The sequence below is a fragment of the Clupea harengus genome, chromosome 26, assembly GCF_900700415.2.
Source record: "Clupea harengus chromosome 26, Ch_v2.0.2, whole genome shotgun sequence".
NCBI classification, from domain to species: Eukaryota; Metazoa; Chordata; class Actinopteri; order Clupeiformes; family Clupeidae; genus Clupea; species Clupea harengus.
In genome coordinates this window covers 7,634,175-7,646,674 of record NC_045177.1, presented here as the reverse complement: position 1 = coordinate 7,646,674, position 12,500 = coordinate 7,634,175, and the positions used below count along the sequence as shown (strand labels likewise).

The 12,500-nt window shown below is 46.3% G+C and overlaps 1 long non-coding RNA gene across 1 annotated transcript; it reads left to right on the top strand.

Moving 5' to 3' along the window:
• The first annotated feature begins 7,383 nt into the window (after positions 1-7,383).
• LOC116219924 lies at positions 7,384-11,138 on the top strand. The gene is made up of 3 exons (XR_004163362.2): positions 7,384-7,939; positions 10,395-10,432; positions 10,749-11,138. It is a non-coding gene; the product is annotated as an uncharacterized LOC116219924 (long non-coding RNA).
• Positions 11,139-12,500: the final 1,362 nt, after the last annotated feature.

The following is a 12,500-nucleotide window of genomic DNA, read 5'->3' as shown; positions in this document are numbered from 1 at the left end:
CCAACAGAGGTATGCATTGATGTTACTTTCCCACTGGAATATGCCAGGACGAATTGTTACAGGTTTGATTTAGATGTGTGTTTGTTCCAGTTCAATTAGATGTGTGTTTAATTACAGTTCGATTAGATTTGTGTTTGTGTGTTTTGTTACAGTTCGATAAGGATTTGTTTGTTACAGTTCGATTAGATATGTGTTTAATTACGGTTGATAAGATGTGTGTTTTGTTACAGTTCGATTAGATGTGTGTTTAATTACAGTTCGTATTAGATGTGTGTTTTTGTTCCAGTTCGATTAGATGTGTGTTTAATTACGGTTCGATTAGATGTGTTTAATTACAGTTCGATTAGATGAGTGTTTTGTTACAGTTCGATTAGATATGTGTTTAATTACGTTCGATTAGATGTGTGTTTAATTACGTTCGATTAGATGTGTGTCTTGTTACAGTTCTATAGATGTGATTTTAAATACAGTTCGATTAGTGTGTTGATTGTGTCCAGTTCGATTGGATGTGTGTTTTGTGTTCCTCTGCCATTGGAGTAGCTTAGTCCTCCTGCACTCAGTGGGTGTATCTGCAGTGACTACGGCCTACGAAAACGTCACGTGCCCACCCTCATGCGGCACGAGAGATTTATACAATTTTTCCTGTGGATTCATTTAAAAACAAAAATGGCAGGCTCCTCCTATGCTATCCTCCCCTTAGCCTCTCTGAGTCCAATTTAGTGATGTACTGTTCCTGACAGAGAGGAGAGGAGAGGAGAGCAAAGCAGAGAAGAGGAGAGCAGAGCAGAGGAGAGGAGAGGAGAGGAGAGGAGAGCAGAGCAGAGCAGAGGAGAGGAGAGGAGAGGAGAGGAAAGGAGAGGAGAGGAGAGCAGAGCAGAGCAGAGCAGAGGAGAGGAGAGGAGAGGAGAGGAGAGGAGAGGAGAGGAGAGGAGAGGAAAGGAAAGGAAAGGAAAGGAAAAGAAAGGAGAGGAGAGGAGAGCAGAGCAGAGCAGAGCAGAGGAGAGGAGAGGAGAAGAGAGGAGAAGAGAGGTGACCATTCTTTTCCCATCAGAAAGCCATTAACAGACCAACACCCATTTACAATGAACAATCCTCCTTTTCCACATATCAAAAGGTGAAGGTGTGGTATTTTTGGACCCATGGTTCCTCTCTGATATCAAGGGAACATTAAGTTTGTCAAAGCCCTTTTCGGAAATGAAGAATTCCTCTGCGTTCTGCGCGACGGATTGCATCCATCGGTTGCCTTAATGGCCGTGCACTAACCAAATGAAATCCATAACTCTGAACAATGCTATTCTGCTTTGTTGCTTGACCACCAACGTTCAAGTGAAACTTGACTGTGAAAACAAATGTGTCCCAAGCACTCATAACTTTCAGCTATGATACATATTGGATTACAACTTTTTTGATCTTTTTAAAAAGGAAAGACAACAACAATTCTTTCTATTGTTTTATTTGATGTTTGTTACAACCACAAACCAATAGCATTTGTAATGGGACCAAAGGCATAATGAAATGCGTCTTGCATTGTATGATCCATGCAATAAAAATCTAATGTCATAATTATGTGACCATAAAGTGAGTGAGAGGGACAGAAATATTGCTCAAGGCCTCAAAAATGGCTTTTTTTTGTCACACGAAGGGATTTGTGTTACGAGGAAATCCTCAACAACAAAATAACAGTGCCTGTTCTGTCCGTCTGAAGTGGGCTGCCTAGCTGCTGTCAGTTTTCCCTTAAGGAAAAAAAAAAGCCAAAAGATTCCAAAAAAACATTAATTTTATCTACCAAAACAAATTGAGAAGTGATGATATACACTTTATGGTGGACTCACGTCAGGGTGGCTACAGCCTAATTCTTTTCCTCATAGACACGTAAACAAGCACACATAACCAGGAGAATGTGGTGAAAATGCATTTATTTATTTAAATATTTATTTATGGCATACTCCAATGAAAGCTTATGCTGCTATTGTCTTGCAAGGACTTGACGCCAGCCTTGGTTTACGTGTTTCACATCACCATTCCAAAGGCAAATGTTGAAAGCGTGACACAAACGGCACTGAGAGGACAATAAGCTCCTTTATGGGAGCCGTCGCTAGTATATTTGTTGACATTTGAGCAGAGAGACTGGAGTCATCCGACAAGCAGCCATTTGATTAACTTTCCTCTCGAAGAGCTTCCTTTAAGGCCTTGCTTCCTTCCTCAACTGGATTCTCTGACTCCCTCTCTCTCTCTCTCTCTGGTTCTCTCTCGCTCTCTCTCTTGTATCACACAAACAGACACGCACACATATACTCACACACATACATACATACTCACACACACACACACACACACACACACACACACACACACACACACACACACACACACACACACACACACACACACACACATACACACACACACACACAACACACACACACACACACACACACACACACACACACACACACACACACCAACAACCTTGCACAAATTCATGCACACACTCACAGACACAATATTCTGCTAAATAAATGTAATACTTTTCATTGGCATAACTGTGAGATGGCACCACAGCAGCCACATTAATACACATCATAGCATTTAGCCCTTCAGCCCAAATAGCTGAGCTTGTACTGCATGACTTTTTAGGGGCTTTTATTCTTGCGGTCTGTGCAGTAGAATTACGTTCTTCTCAATCGCATTATGAGTTATAAACAGCACTCTGGTGTCCAGGTGTGAGAGAGACAGAAACCTTTTAGAAGAATCAGAATCAGAAGTGGCTTAATGGCTTACACTGTGTGCTTTTCTTTTTTTTCAAACACCACCCCTGAGGAGCAGTCATCTGTTGCAGAGTTATTTCATACCAGTGCCAATACTTTAACACTTCTAGATAATTGATATAGTTCAATCTGCCATCTAAAATAGACTGACACTGTGATCAACAAGTGATCAACAGAACAAAAGATTCACAAAAAAGGCAGGAATGCCATCTTCATCAAGGTAAGGCATGGTCTGATATATAGTTAGTATAGCATAGGATAGTATAATAGCTGCAGATATACAGTATCTTCATCAGGTTAATGTATGACCTCTGTAATAACTGCAGATACAGGAAGAAGGAGTCTAAGGAGGAGGTCCTGAAAGCCAATTTAAGTGATCAGTTTTCATCCAGTTTTGTCACTAATGGGGCTAAAATAAAACCTCCCAAACGTGACTAACTCTGATTGGAGGTGGAGACACTCTGCTGCAGACCAGGGGTCTTACCCCATCTTCCATCTCCCCATAGGCCTGTGACCAGGAGTCTAACTCCATCTACCATCTCCCCATAGGCCTGTGACCAGGGGTCTTACCCCATCTTCCATCTCCCCATAGGCCTGTGACCAGGGGTCTAACCCCATCTTCCATCTCCCGATAGGCCTGTGACCAGGAGTCTAACTCCATCTACCATCTCCCCATAGGCCTGTGACCAGGGGTCTAACCCCATCTACCATCTCCCCATTGGTCTGCAAACCAGGGAGGGGTCTAACTCCATCCTCCATCTCCCCATAGGCCTGTGACCAGGGAGGGGTCTAACTCCATCCTCCATCTCCCCATAGGCCTGTGACCAGGGAGGGGTCTAACTCCATCCTCCATCTCCCCATAGGCCTGTGACCAGGGAGGGGTCTAACTCCATCCTCCATCTCCCCATAGGCCTGTGACCAGGGAGGGGTCTAACTCCATCCTCCATCTCCCCATAGGCCTGTGACCAGGGAGGGGTCTAACTCCATCCTCCATCTCCCCATAGGCCTGTGCATCATCTCAGCAGTCCCCCCTCGGCCAGCACGAGACTCCTCCGGCTGCAGAACACCTGCGGTTCCAGACGAGTGCCTTCAGCGGCTTCGAGAAGGAGCTCTCAGCCAGGGCCGTCTATTTGAAGCCAGGGGATTTGCATGCGCCGCGTTTCAGAAAGGAAGAGGTAAGTAGGCAATGCGTAGTGCAATCCCACAGGGAATAGCCTTTTGTTCAATGCCAAATATACCACAGAATATTCTCTCTCTTCCTCTTTTTCTCTTTGTCTTCTCACTCTCTATCTCTCTATCTATTCCTCTGAGTTTCTTTCAGCGAAATATCACTCTGTGGCGTCTGATGAGGAGTTCCACTGTGTGGATGTAGTGTACTGTACTGTACTGTACTGTACTGTACTGTACTGTACTGTACTGTACTGTACTGTACTGTGGTGGGCCTTAACAGTAGGCCAGCCCCTGACAACGGAACAGAGGCGCGATGTCATTACGATTATCCCTGAAATAGTCTCCCTAAAATTGACTGAATACAAATAATATAAAAAACACTGTGGACAGACCACTGGACAGACCACTAGACAGATCACTGGACAGACCACCTTGGACAGACCACTTGGACTGGTTGACTGTTCAGTGTGGTGGGATCTTTGGATCTTTGGACAAAAGCGCCTGCTAGATGACTAAATGGGATCGGCCCAAAAGCATCGGCTGTAATTATAGAAGCCGAGTGTTTCCGCTAGTCTCCCCTGGGCCAGGGTGAAATCCACGGGGATCGTTTTTTAATCAGGCAGCGCCTGATCGCCCATTGTCCTCCCCTCTCGAAGTGCTAGCTCCAGCAACACGAGACAAAGAGCACGCTGCGCGGGAGGTTAAACAGGTCCTGTTTAACTTAGAAACAGCCGGAAGACAATTTAGTGATTATGGGAGGACGGGAGAGACAAGAGATGATAAGTCATTTTTCTTCTACAGTTCTAATTATTTTGACATGGTGGACAATCTGTGCAACAGGCCCTTCTGCTGGACATTTCAGTCTTTTTCAACTGGAAAGAACAAAAAATAAAAACATTCAAAACTGAGCCAAAGAATGTCAGGGCATGCAACAATGGATACGTGCAACAGCGCAGATCGTATTTTGTTATGCTTTGATAGCCCTTGACCTTCTAACATGTTTGGGTCTGTTTAGCTTAGCAAGTCCTCCTTTATTTGGAGGCTTGAACATGTGCGTCAGCCACCACATAGAACTTTACCAGCTCTTAAACATACAAATGAGCTCTTGCAGGAGCAGTCTGTTAAAACACTTTCAGCTGTTAAAAGACGACTTACAACATCCAGTTGTACGAGGTCTACATGCGCTCGCAGTTGCAGATCCTCTCTCCCCCTCTCGCTCTCTCGCTCGCTCTCTCCCTCTCTCTCTCTCTCTCTCTCGCTCACACACACACACACACACTCAGAAAAAGGGCTCCATGCACACATTTCCTCAACATGGTGTAAACACTATTGTTGTGGGGACGATAGGGATCAGTGGTCCCTAATTGTTTGGGGCAATACTAGCAGTCCATTTTGTGGAGAAAGTGACAAACAATGCGCCGGGCCGACATCGGAGCGACGTGTCTACTGTCCGACAGATGTCGGCTGGCAAGTGTTTGTTTATTTTCCCTCGTCTCCGGGAGCCGAAGGGAGCGTCCCAGGGCCCTGACCACTGGACAATACAGCGGGTGACATCAAACAGGCACCACCAGAGACCAGAGAATAAATACAGAGGACCATGAAAGGAAACAATGTCACAATAGTGTCATGGTATTCTCTCTGTTAAGACGCAGGCATGAATCTGAAAGTAAAAGCTCTGAAATAGATTATTCAGGGTCAGATATCTGTCCATCTGTCCGTCTGCACAGTGTTTCACACCGCACGAGCTAGGAGTAGATAATGGGACGTTTGGGTCTGCCTTATCAGAGGTTATGTGATTAAAGTTGTGAAAAACCGAGAAAGCAGAATATCACATAAGGGCTGTGCAGAGATAGGCATGCTATAGTATAGAGGGTATGTCTCGTGTCCCATAGGGTTAGCACAATGTGAGCCCAGAGGAACAGTTCCAGTGGGCATATAGGCCTGCTAACTCTGCCAGGCCATAAAGTAAAGTCCTTCATGATTTGAGCATCTGAAACACAAAACCGTGCTACCATTAGGCTCAGAAATAAAACAAAATTGATGCTATGCTTCCTCATTACAATGCTGAGGATAATCACTTATACCTTTCCATGAAGTCAGATGAAATAGCACCACCAGCTAAGCGTGAAGCCTGCCTTAAAAATGTTGAAGTCTGGAAGAGTAAAAACATCGTGCTTCTGAGCTCAGACAAAACGTTTGGTTGTAGGCCCTTAACATTTGGCAGGCACACTCTCTAGCCACCAATTTACACTTGATGGTCTCTGACCGACCTCCAACCCAAGTGTTCAGGATCTTGTAATGTGTAATCATCGATTAGGGCCTCTCTCTATTAACTCTCATATAAAACAGACCTCGAAAGCATCCTTCTTCCACCTACGTAATATTGCCAGGCAAGTCCTATCCTTCCCTGATGCAGAAAAGCCAATCCATGCATGTGTCCCTTAAAGACTTGACCTCTGCAATGCTTTACTATCTGGGTGAAGTAAGGACACACTAAAGAGCCTCCAGCTGATACTAAATGCAGCTGCTTGCACACTTGGTAGAAACCCATTTCTCCTGTACTTGCCTCTCTTCACTGGCTCCCTGTCAAAAGTACAACATACAAAGCCCTGAATTGGCCAGCTGTGGACTACCTTAGGGATCTCACAAGTCCCATACTGCCCATCAACAACTCTTCGATCTCCATATGCAGGCCTTCTTGTGACTCCAAGAGTGTCAAAAGTAACAGCAGGAGGCAGAGCGTTTTGCTATTGAGCCCCCTTCCTTTGGAACAATCTTCCTTCCTCTATCTGAGAAGTGGAAACCCTCTCTACTTTTAATTCTAACTCTAAAATGTTCTACTTTGTTACTCCACATAGTTGGTCGGGACGGCGTGTGGAGGTCCAGCACTCATTAAAGGGCCTCTGGTGGAAAGGTCTGCCTTTGCTGTTGCCCCTCTGTGACTGGCATGCAGTAGTTGGTTTAGTCAGCTCCTGACCATCCTCGTGGTGGTGTTGAACCAGCGTGCACCAACCCTTAGTTATGCTGCTATAGGTCTGGGCCTCCAAGGACCTCTCATGTGTCATACTGCACTCCTCCAAGGACCTCTCATGTGTCATACTGCACTCCTCCAAGGACCTCTCATGTGTCATACTGCACTCCTCCAAGGACCTCTCATGTGTCATACTGCACTCCTCCAAGGACCTCTCATGTGTCATACTGCACTCCTCCTGCCTCCTTTCTCTGCTATCTCTCTGATGTCTGGCTACTGTAACGTCGTTCTTAGTCTTGTATCTCTTCTCTCTCTCAACAGTAAGACCATGGCTTGCTACGCTGATATTAAAAAGGAGTTTCTCCTTGCCACCATTGCCTTGTGCTTGCTTTAGGGGGTTTAGGCCTTGGGCTCTGTAAAGCGCTTTGAGACAACATCTATTGTTAATGGCAGTATATAAATCAAAAAAATTGAATTGAAACCATTATGCATTATAAACACACATGCCATGCATACCTTATCATAGACCTTGTAGTGACCTGCCTAAGATACATGGCAGTCCCATACATGTCAAAAGCCCATCCCTCATTATACAGATGTATATATTGTGCAGTTGAAAGGGCTAGGAGGAGGGCCCAGAAAGTGACTGCTATTTGTGAAGTGCTAGATAAAAAAGGGGGAAACATCCAAGGCAATATTTGCGTCCTGAACAGCATAATCTGCCGGTGGACCCCGAATATCAGCCTCTCCGTATGAAGTGCAGCCAACGTGGACAATAAAGGAAATCAAGACAAGCGCGGACGAGCTGTAGAGTGCCTCCGCATCCAACATCGCCCTTTCCTCTGATCCGCTCGCCTTCGCAGAAGAAAAAATAACAGCTAACGTGTGTCTGTTGCGGAGCCCTCCGTTCCCAGGATGCACCTGGTGGGGACAGGGCGGATGTTGGGGACAGCTGCTTCCTGTCCACACTTCCTGCCTGGCAAAAAAACGCGGCTCGGGTGGACGGAGGTTGGAGTTGGTAGAGGATGAGGTGGGGTGGGCTGGGGTGAATTGGGGAAGAGGGGAGGAGAGTGTGTGTGTGTGTGTGTGTGTGTGTGTGTGTGTGTGTGTGTGTGTGTGTGTGTGTGTGTGTGTGTGTGTGTGTGTGTGTGTGTGTGTGTGTGTGTGCGCGAGTGTGTGTGTGTGTGTGTGTGTGAGAGCTGGGGTTTGCTGGCGAGGCTGATGACCCGTTTCAAACAGGATGCGCCTGCCACGGTCGCAGGTGTGAGCGCACGAACGCTCGTGATTCATAACTCATTTCTTAATACGCCGCGCGGAGGGCCCCGATGTTTCCGATTGGCTGCGCAACGGCGCTGAGAAAGGAGGGAGGGCCAAGAAGATCGGGGGGGATCTGGAGTGTGCGTCTCTCTCACCTCCGGCCTTGAACGCCATTGTCTGAAGTACAGAGGGCTTGGAGGCCGGCAGTAAGAGCGTGACCCAACAGCTGTTGGAAAGGCACCAGAGACAAAACGGGCCTTGGGGAAATTTGGAGCAATGGAAAAGATCTGAACATCTTTTTTCCCTCAGGAGAAACTTTAGCAGTAGGCCTCTGTCTTCTGCAGATATTGCCTTTTACAGATACCAGATCCACTGGCTGCTTTGATATGAAATGTTACAACACTGCATAAGGCAGACTAACCAAAGAGAGTTTGATGTCGCCCATTGTTGCCTTTCTGTGGTCAAGGCCAGAGGTACTGTGTACTGTGGAGTTCTGATCTACCATTAAATCTGGGTGGCTGTATAGGAACAGGAAGCAGCCTAGGTTCTTTGGTTCTGTTTGCATGAGTCGTCTCCATAGCGACCATCACTTCCTGCTCCCCCGAGACCCCTGTCCTGAGCTGTGTGACGCGCTGGCCTTTTCTTTTTTTTTTTTTACGAGCCCTGGTGGGTTTTTAAAATTGCACCACTCATGCACTTCCCGCACAGTTGTGCCAAAAGAACAGCTCAGACTCGGAGACATTTCCCAGCGTTAGCAGAGAGGACAATAGCCAGCGGTGCGTGGGGGGGGGGAGGGCCGGGTGAGCAGTTCTGATGAGCTCCAAGGGTCAGGATGACACGGCAGCCCCCTCCCCCCACACCACCACCACCACCACCAACCCCCCACTCATATTCCAAACACTCAGCAAGGCCCCCATGCTACGAAACCGTGCTCAGATAACAGCGGAGGGGGGGGGGGGGGTGGCGATGGCGGTCATGTTGGCGAGCTCCGTCCCAGTGACATAGGAAATCGAGCGTCGCTCCCGCGCGCATCGTCCTTCCGCTATTATGTTTTCCACTCTCACTCTCACTCTGTCGTTTGTTTAGCACACGCTCGCTCACTTTTTCCAGGCGCCCCCGTGTTCCGTCCCCGGGGCCGGGGTGTGAGGAGACTCTTGTGTGGGACAAACACTCGTCTCGGTCTCTCTCACACTCCGAATGCTGCTCAGCAGCTGGGCGTCGTAATGTCAGAGTGATGAAAACTTATGGGGTGATGCCAGTGGTGAGACATCATCCAGAATGTGTCTGGGGAGGGGGGAAACGAAATGCTGCATCTGACAATGTTGTAATTAAATACTCCACCACTGGGTGGTGAAAACGGGCAGATGGAGATGAGTAAATGAAAGACTGTAGGATTTCACCACCTCGTGTGTCTTCTATTTGTGTTCTAATCAAGTCACTGAGTTCCCCCATAGTGCATCCAGATGGATGGGACTCAAGCCTTTGCTTAGACGTCTAAGCAGTCATTAGACCATAACCAGGATAAAACAGATACCCACTGGTCATGTTCCATTGCCTGAGGCTCCACGGCTTCTTCTTACTGAGGAATCGGTGATTCGGGATGCCAAACCTCATGGATTACAAATAGCATGGAATGGGCCAAGGAATCTTGAGAAACCAGCCCTTGAGACTGCAGTGCTTAGAACGGAATGGGGGGGGGGATCGAATCTGAATGTGATGCAATACTGTAGTATGAATGCATCTCCTTTGCAGAGGTTTGCACTTTGTTCAGAATAGCGCCCAAAATGTCTGATTCGCTGTTAGACTCATGCTACATCATGAGCATTTGTCAACATTGTATACCCATGTCTATGACGCGATGTCAATTAGCTACAAATGAAGCTAATTACATAACTCAGTAACATGTTATGGTGCTTAGACAAAGGTCTCTGCATAGTGTGACTTATATAACTTATATAACCGTTAGTAATGGGTTTCTTTGTTCACTATTACGGAGAGGCAAGATGGTAGACATATAGCAAAAATCAGTTACAGTTTATTGGCAGTGGTGATTATAACACATCTGGTTAATGCTTTGGAGTAATTCCTGTAAAACTGGACTTTGTTGTCTGTTTAGCCACAGCTTAGAAGCTTGTGTATGAAAGTAGAGTCAAAGTGTAGTTCATATCAGTATTTATGATATAAAGGCCATTGTGTGATGCTATCTTTCTATTTGTCTTTGTAAATAGAGGTAACCGCTTCCTCTTGAAAAAAGAATAGGATTACGGTGAGTTGATGTTGGCAACACCACCTGTGACGCCCAAAACACAAACATTTCCATTCTTAAAGGATGAACATGGTGTGATGTTGAACATAGGTGAAGTTGAGAAGTTGAATACTTTGTTTCTGTAAACCTGAAGTGCAGCATGCAGTCAAAATATGCCCTGTGAGCGGCTGTACTTCAGCTTCCAGTCACTAAAATCATCAGATCGTAATGTTTGTGTGTTGTAATAAAACCCAGATTAAAATTGAATTACTACTAGCTCTGATAAGTATCTTCGGATTCGTATTAATCGGATTATTAACCTCTAACCTCCACACAGCTGGGAGTCATGGAAACCTGTTCGAGAGCCCTGGGATGTGCTTTGGTGACTGCTCCACTGGGAGGCGCTGTTTTCTTGTTGAATTCCTCTACAGCACACACACACACTGTGTCAGAGGTAAGTACTGTGAACAGGGCTGCTCCATATGTGGGTGGTCCGTCCAAGGTGGAAGGCAGAGGGATTAACACAGCTCTCGTGTTGAAGGGAGCCAAAGAGCCAGAGAGAGAGAGAGGGAGAGAGAGAGGGATGAAGAGAGAGAGAGAGAAATTTTCACTTTTAGTCTCATAAGAACACATCTGTCTTACAGATGTGGGCTGACTTTACAAAACGGGACAGAGAGAAAGAGAGAGAGAGAGAGAAAGAGAGAGAGAGAAAGAGAGAAAAAAAAAACACAGGCAAAAGTCAAAAGAACAATGGGGCGCAGCAATTCAACAATTCAATTCCCTGACTGACAGGAATGAAATCCAGTCCAAATCTATTGTTGGTTATCAGCGAGTCTCGCCTCTCCCCTTCAGGAGATGGGCTCTCTCGGTACGAACACTGTTGTTGAATGTCCCCGCTCAGAGGCCAACCCACTACAAAGGGACCTATTTTTCTTGGCCTGTCAAGTCGAGGAAGTCAGAACATTAAATTTAACCGATTCATCCTCTTGTGCTATTTTCTCTTTCTCACTCGCTGACACATGCACACCCACATGCATGAGTGAGAGCGACATGCAAACTCTCTCTCACACACACACACACACACACACACACACACACACACACACACACACACACACACACACACACACACACTCAAGCTTACATACACAAATGCATGCACGCATCTAGACACCCTCTCTCTCTCTCTCTTTCACACACACACTCAGCTTACATACACAAATGCATGCACGCATCTAGACACCCTCTCTCTTTCACACAAACACACACACACACACACACACACACACGCACGCTTACATACACAAGCTAACATACACAAATGCATGCCCGCATCTCTCTCTCTTTCACACACACACACACACACACACACAGTATCTCAGTTCAACCCCCTGGTGGTTCAGAGAGCTGGAACACATTCTGGCATATATAAAAAGTAAAAAAAAAAAAACGGAGCACCTGTAAAAATATTTCTCCATTCACAAAGGAGTTCTCATGGAAAAGAGCGAGCGAGCGAGCGAGGGAGTGCAGGAGAGAGGCAGAGGAGAAGTAGTGAGTGAAATGGGTCCGTGATTACACAGTACATGGAAATAACATGGCATGAATGATGTGTCTGTGACGGCCTCCCAGTAGTGCACTGATGTGGCACCCACCGGCTTTGTAAGCATCAAGCCAACAACCAGATCTATCTCGGGGTGTCTAACAAACTGCTCCGTTTCTTTTTCATTATATTCATTCAGTCCGATGCCACAAGAATGTGCTAAATGCAGGAGGCTATGCTAGCCAGGCATCATCACAGAGACCTCTGTGTAGACACTATACAAATCCTTCCTTGGCTCACTCACCCAAATCACAATTAGGAATAAACCCAAACCATGACTTGATAGCGTAAGAATAAAAAATGACGCCAAGACATGTTGCACCAATCCACAACATGTGACTTTGCTCAAGTAACATACACGCGAAGGATCATCCTCATTCCGCAACATGCCTTTGCATAATGTGTGCTAATGTATGGGGGACCATACCGCGCACACGCGGAGCAGATGTGTGGGAAAGTCTGGGAGAAGCTTGCGGACTTGGAACAGGG